This window comes from Aquarana catesbeiana, linkage group LG03 (genome assembly GCF_042186555.1).
Source record: "Aquarana catesbeiana isolate 2022-GZ linkage group LG03, ASM4218655v1, whole genome shotgun sequence".
NCBI classification, from domain to species: Eukaryota; Metazoa; Chordata; class Amphibia; order Anura; family Ranidae; genus Aquarana; species Aquarana catesbeiana.
The window spans coordinates 295247222-295255062 of record NC_133326.1 but is presented as its reverse complement, the minus strand read 5'-3'; positions in this window follow the sequence as shown (position 1 = coordinate 295255062).

The window sequence follows — 7841 nt, the reverse complement described above, 5'->3', positions numbered from 1 at the left end:
AATCATCCCAAAGGTGTTCTATCGTGTTGAGGTCAGGACTCTGTGCAGGCCAGTCCAGCTCCTCCTCCCCAAACTCACTCGTCCATGTCTTTTACTGGCCCAAATCATTTGGTGGAGGGGGGGTTATGGTGTGGGGTTGTTTTTAAAGACATGGATGAGTGAGTTTTAGGTGGAGGAACTTGACTGGCCTGCACAGAGTCCTGACCTCAGCTCGAACTCAGCCATGAAAACATGAAAAACCACCTAGTTTACATCACTCTTGTACAAATGTACAGAGTGAAACTCTACGCGTTTCAAGATTGTGCGTCAATCCTCTTCATCAGGAGCAAGTGGTTAAAGAGTTTTATGATATCAATTATGTGTGTGGAAACAGATATTTTGAGTTCGAAGACATGGGGTAAAAAGCTAGACATAGAAGAGGAAATGGCTACGCTGAACTCCACGGTGTCCCCAAAGGGATAAAGGCAGGAATGGCCGGGCAACAATGGAAAGGGGAGCAAAAATAGGAAAAGAGGGATCAAGCCCAGTGCCAGAACGTCCGTAGCAGAGATGTGGATAGCCCAAATCTCACTTTAAAGAAAATAATGGACTGAACTTGAGACGTTCAAGTTGGACAGAGGGCAGGAAGAGGGAGGGAAGGGGAAAAGACACGCCCTAACCAAGGAATGAAGATGTAATGACTGATTTGATGATTTGTAGATGGCTGTCGCAGAGATACAATGACCAGTGGGAAAAAGCCCCCCAAAAAGGCGATATAATCACCCAAAACAAGAGATCTTAGAATAAGGGCATAAACCAAAGGTCTGGTTTGGGTGAAAAAATGGTCATCCGTGTCTCACCCTCAACATCGCAGCATGTTAGTGAGATGTGGTACATGGTGTCATGTGCTTCATCTTACGTGTGTGCAATGATGTCATCGACGCATGCGCTGTGAAGAAACGGACCTCTGTGCCGTTTCTTCACTCGCAAGTGCCGTGACTGATGGCTCCCGCGGGAGTGACATCATGCGGCTCCGGCCAGTCACAGAGTCGGAGTCCGCGGCACAGATGGAAGAGGGGCAAGCAGGCATGCGGCCACCAGCGGGGACAGTGCGGGCTTCGTTTGCAGGTAAGTGCCACATAATGGCACTTAATAATTCATACTAGCCCATTATGCTTTTACTTTGCAGGGGAAAAAAGAGGAAGCAAAACCCAACAGGGTTTACTTCCTCTTTAAGTCAAGTCAAACTGATTTCACATCTTCAAGCAGAATTTTAGTAAACGGGGGGAAATGTCAGCTTTCAGTTGATTTTTGGTATCTGTTCACTAAATGCACTGCACAACTTCTAATACCTGTTCAACATCCTTTTTTTACGGTCACCTTTATAAGTTCTCTTTTCACTGAATTTTCACTTTGCAAGGAATTTTCTTTTAGCTTAGTGAACAAGGTGAAGGTTTGCTTCCAACACCCAATCATGTGCAAGCAAAAATACAGAGAAAATGTATTCAAATAACATCATTAAAGTAAACTTTATGAAAAGTTTTTAAATGTTCTACAGTAGAGATACCAAAAATGTGCTGTTGGATTGAATCAGGATGCAAAGAGAAGACTTATGAAATGGTTCAGAGGGGGCAAAATGGCAGGCGGCCACATTAAGGTCTTGAGTCTTTGTGACAAGTTAAGTCTTGCAGCAGAGTAGGTGTAATATTACACAATGAACCTCAGTTATTCCGGTCACATCCAGAATCAAATTTATCAGAATGCAGCAGCTGGCTGTTCAAGCCTGCCCAGGCACACACAGCTCAGCCTAGTCTATAGCATCAAAGGAAATAGAAAAGTAATGAGCAGAATATTACTTCGACAGGGGCCATTATTTGTGAGTCACTCAGCTCCCATGCTTTTAGTTTACCTGATAAAATGAACCCTCAGTGATAATTTTTGGGGGAACATTGTTCAGATGTGAAAGTTTATAAATATTATGAATGATGTGGATTTAACTTTTGTAGTGTACTACGTATCAATTAAAGAAAATGTGTGCACTCTGCAGATTGTTCCACAGAGCATGTAACATCACCAGATGGCGTACTCGGTGAAAAAAAAAACATTGATGAATTACACACGCATGCCATCTAGTGGAACGTTACCAAATTACAGAAGCAAAAACTAGTTTCCTTTCATTTTATATTCATTTTTGGTATAAATTGTTTAACTTTATTGTTTATTGCAAGCTTTTACATTTACAAAACTCCTAATGTGTGTGGTGCCCTTAACATAACTAAAAAATAACAATAGGCAGACTTGAAATCTCACATAAATTGCATGGTTTTACTTGCATATACTTCAATAAGCAAGCACATTGTTTTTTGTCAAAGTGATTGTAAATGTATCTCTTGACAGAAGAGTGTGAATCATTCAGCCTATAAAAAAGTAGCTACTATTATTTTTAATGCACATAACTCATTTCGAATTGGAATTCTACTATCATTCTTGCATATTCCAATAAGGAAATTCTATGTGCTGTGCTTTAGTGTACCAGATACAGCATTTTAATACTATGCAACAATGAATATTAGAAATCACTAGTGATGGAAGAATTTCTCAACATACAAAAGTGTATCTTGGGATGTTTTAGATAAAGGTAATGGAGTTGATTTACTCCATGTAAAGAGACTATTTGCTTTAAGGGAAGTTGAGCCTAATGAACGAGGTGAAGCACTGTTGGCTTCCATCAATCCAATCAGGTGCAATTAAAAAATGCTGTTTTTTTTTTTTTTTTTTTTTATTATTATTCTTTGTTAGGTGAAGTTTCACCTTATTCACTAAGCTCTGGGGAAAACTCCCTTTGCAGAGTGCAACCTTCCTTGCAAAGTGAACAGTCTATTTACATGTAGTAAATTACCCCAATATCTTTGATTGTTCTTGTTTAAGAATTGCAAGATGGGAAGAGCAAGGGGTTCCTGTAACGCTTTGCAACTAATCACAATTTATCATTTAATAGTTAAGTGTTATCAAACAATTAAAAGCTGTTTTTAGTTGGTGCCTGTTACTGTTCACCACTGTTGCTTGCAACAATACAAGCAACATTGCAATTGTATGTGGGGGCCCTTCAGCCCCCACATCCAATCACTGGCTACACCTTGCTGCCTTAACCTCAACATTTCCAGAATTCGCCCCTTTCTGACTAACGACAACACAAAACAACTTATTCACTCCTTGGTTATTTCCCGCCTTGACTACTGTAATTCTCTCCTCAATGGCCTACCCTTACACAGGATATACCCCCTTCAGTCTATTATGAATGCTGCTGCTAGACTAACAGACACTACTAACCTATCTGTGACTGCTGCTTCTCTCTGCCAATCCCTTCACTGGCTTCCACTATCCCACCGTATAAAATTCTAAATCCTAACCACAACATACAAGGCCTTCCACAACCTTGCCCCCCAGCTACATCGCCAACCTCATGTGCAGATATCACCCAAAGCATCCTCTCCACTCCTCCCAAGACCTCCTGCTCTCTAGCTCCCTTATTACCTCTTCCCATGCTCACCTCCAGGACTTCTCCAGAGCCTCTCCCATCTGCTGGACCTCCCTGCCCTAGTATGTCTGGTCAGCCCCTACCCTGTCCTCCTTTAGGCAATCCCTGAAAACGCATTTATTCAGGGAAGACTATCCCACCTCCACCTATGAACTGTACTCGAGCCACCGCCATCAGATCATCCCCCGTAGAAATTAACTTTTGTACCATCTCCCCTTCCTTTAGATTGTAAGCTTGTGATCATGGTCCTCCCATCCTTTCTGTATTGAGCTGTATTGTATTTGTACTGCCACCCCCCCCCCCCCCACACACACACACATTGTAAAGCGTTGTACAAACTGTTCGCACTATATAAATCCTGTATAATAATAATAATAATAATAATATTTTAAAAGCCCTACTGCTGCATGGCAGCATCTTACCATAACACTTAGCTGTTGAAGATTTTGGGGGTTGTTAGGCTGTTCAGTTTGCAAGGGAAGATGCACTGTGCAAGAGAACGTTCTTCAGAGCTTAGTGAATGTGGTCATTTTTTACTTTGCAAAGGATACCAAATCATATGCAAGGACAATAAAAAAAAATTGCATGTATGCTTGCACATGATTGGAGAATGGACTTTAGCAGAGCTTCATCTCATCCATTGAGCTCTGGGGAAAATTCCCTTGCAAAATGCAACTTACCTTGCAATGTGAACTATCTACTTCCTAGTTTGGGTAAAGGTGCCAGGTGTGAAAAAAAAAGAAAAATTAATTTTTAATATTAATATTCAGTGACCTATAAATACGTGACTGGTAAACGGGCTGTTATTCACTTAGCGAAGTGATCCTGCCAGAAACATAGTGAGTGTTTCCTATTGGTAAATATGCTTTAATGTGCAAATCTCCAAGTGTATGCTAGATAACTAGCTACAAATTGCCCGTCCTATATATTAGTACTGGTATAGACCATAATAGAGCACATACCCTCAATTATGAAACGCAGCGCGCTGTTGCTGATTCCACAATCTTTTACCTAGCGTTTTTTGCTGAGTTAGCTGACACACTCTGTACTAGCTGCCCAATAACATTAGTGCCACTGTGTGCAGCCTGTGAGCTACAATTAGGCTATCCAGGATTTTAAAATATATATATTTTTTATACTTTATTTTTAAAAACTGCTATTGTTTGGATCAAGTTGTTGTGTCTTAAATAAAACCCAGCGTTTTTACTACACTATGGGAGCCTATATCTCTTCTTTCCCTCTGTGAGTAGCCAACCATAGAGATAACATCTACAGGAAGGTGAATTACCCCAGACCTTTGGATGAGTTCAGTGCAGCAACCTTGGTGGGCCTAAAGATAAGCGCAGTGCCCCCGTGGGGGCGAGGGGATCCGGTGAGTGGGGACACTTGAGGGGGAGCACGAAGTCACAAGTGGAATTGTCTGAACACCTACAGTCACTGAATTTTTTGAACATTCACAGTCACTGTGTTTATGTCAACGATTATGAATGGAAATTCAATTTACCTGATGAACTATTAGCTACACGCAGCAAGATTTGTTGGAATATTTGCACTTATTAATTTGGGATGTTAACCCCGAGGGGGGTTCCACATATGATTATGGACTATCACTAAGTCTTTATGTAAAAATATCTGTTTGTTTACATTATTTTTTGCACATGTGTTCACTGTATATATATTTCTTTTATGACTCATAATTGAGGGTATGTGCTCTATTATGGTCTATACCAGTACTAATATATAGGACGGGCAATTTGTAGCTAGTTATCTAGCATACACTTGGAGATTTGCACATTAAAGCATAATTACCAATAGGAAACACTCACTATGTTTCTGGCAGGATCACTTCGCTAAGTGAATAACAGCCCGTTTACCAGTCACGTATTTATAGGTCACTGAATATTAATATTAAAAATTAATTTTTCTTTTTTTCTCACACCTGGCACCTTTACTCAAACTAGGAAGCGCCACCACCCCTCTTTATTCATACAATCTGTGGTTATAGACCCCTTTGGGGGACTATATTAGGGGAGGCAGCATACCAAGACAGATCCGTAAGCGCGATCATTTATTCCCTTTATTTGAACTATCTACTTGCCTTTAGTAAATTGACCCCTTTCATTTTATATTGTTTCTTAGAGCTTTCCCTACAAGATTGATATATATGTGTGTATTGAATCACGGTTAGGGATGAGCCGAACACCCCCCTGTTCAGTTCACACCAGAACATGCGAACAGGAAAAAAGTTCGCTTGAACACGCGAACACCGTTAAAGTCTATGGGACACGAACATGAATAATCAAAAGTGCTAATTTTAAAGGCTTATATGCAAGTTATTGTCATAAAAAGTGTTTGGGGACCCGGGTCCTGTCCCAGGGGACATGGATCAATGCAAAAAAAAGTTTTAAAAACGTCCGTTTTTTCAGGAGCAGTGATTTTAATAATGCTTAAAGTCAAAAATAAAAGTGTAATATCCCTTTAAATTTCGTACCTGGGGGGTGTCTATAGTATGCCTGTAAAGGGGCGCATGTTTCCCGTGTTTAGAACAGTCTGACAGCAAAATGACATTTGGAAGGAAAAAAGTCATTTAAAACTACCCGCGGCTATTGCATTGCCGACAATACACATAGAAGTTCATTGATAAAAACGGCATGGGAATTCCCCACAGGGAAACCCCGAACCAAAATTTAAAAAAAAAAAATGACGTGGGAGTCCCCCTAAATTCCATACCAGGCCCTTCAGGTCTGGTATGGATATTAAGGGGAACCCCGGCCAAAATTTAAAAAAAAATGACGTGGGGTTCCCCCTAAATTCCATACCAGACCCTTCAGGTCTGGTATGGGTTTTAAGGGGAACCCCGCGCCAAAAAAAAAAAAAAAACGGCGTGGGGTCCCCCCAAAAATCCATACCAGACCCTTATCCGAGCATGCAACCTGGCAGGCCGCAGGAAAAGAGGGGGGTACGAGAGTGCGCCCCCCTTCCTGAACCGTACCAGGCCACATGCCCTCAACATTGGGAGGGTGCTTTGGGGTAGCCCCCCAAAACACCTTGTCCCCATGTTGATGAGGACAAGGGCCTCATCCCCACAACCCTGGCCGGTGGTTGTGGGGGTCTGCGGGCGGGGGGCTTATCCGAATCTGGAAGCCCCCTTTAACAAGGGGACCCCCAGATCCCGCCCCCCCCCGTGTGAAATGGTAAGGGGGTACTTACCCCTACCGTTTCACTAAAAAACTGTCAAAAATGTTAAAAATGACAAGAGACAGTTTTTGACAATTCCTTTATTTAAATGCTTCTTCTTTCTTCTATCTTCCTTCATCTTCTTCTTCTTCTGGTTCTTCTGGCTCTTCTGGTTCTTCCTCCGGCGTTCTCGTCCAGCATCTCCTCCACGGCGTCTTCTATCTTCTTCTCCTCGGGCCGCTCCGCACCCATGGCATGGGGGGAGGCTTCCGCTCTTCTCTTCATCTTCTTCTTCATCCTCTTCTCTTCTTCCTTCTTCTCTTCTTCTCTTCTTCATTTTCTTCTCCGGGCCGCTCCACACCCATGCTGGCATGGAGGGAGGCTCCCGCTGTGTGACGGCGTCTCCTCGTCTGACGGTTCTTAAATAACGGGGGCGGGGCCACCCGGTGACCCCGCCCCCCTCTGACGCACGGTGACTTGAAGAAGAAGATGAAGAGAAGAGCGGGAGCCTCCCCCCGTGCCATGGGTGCGGAGCGGCCCGAGGAGAAGAAGATAGAAGATGCCGCGGTGGAGATGCTGGACGAGAACGCCGGAGGAAGAACCAGAAGAGCCAGAAGAACCAGAAGAAGAAGAAGATGAAGGAAGATAGAAGAAAGAAGAAGCATTTAAATAAAGGAATTGTCAAAAACTGTCTCTTGTCATTTTTAACATTTTTGAGTTTTTTAGTGAAATGGTAGGGGTAAGTACCCCCTTACCATTTCACACGGGGGGGAGGGATCTGGGGGTCCCCTTGTTAAAGGGGGCTTCCAGATTCCGATAAGCCCCCCGCCCGCAGACCCCCACAACCACTGGCCAGGGTTGTGGGGATGAGGCCCTTGTCCTCATCAACATGGGGACAAGGTGTTTTGGGGGGCTACCCCAAAGCACCCTCCCAATGTTGAGGGCATGTTGCCTGGTACGGTTCAGGGGGGGGGCGCACTCTCATCCCCTCCTCTTTTCCTGCGGCCTGCCAGGTTGCGTGCTCAGATAAGGGTCTGGTATGGATTTTTGGGGGGGCCCCACGCCGTGTTTTTTTTTTTTTTTTTGGCACGGGGTTCCCCTTAAAATCCATACCAGACCTGAAGGGTCTGGTATGGAATTTAGGGGG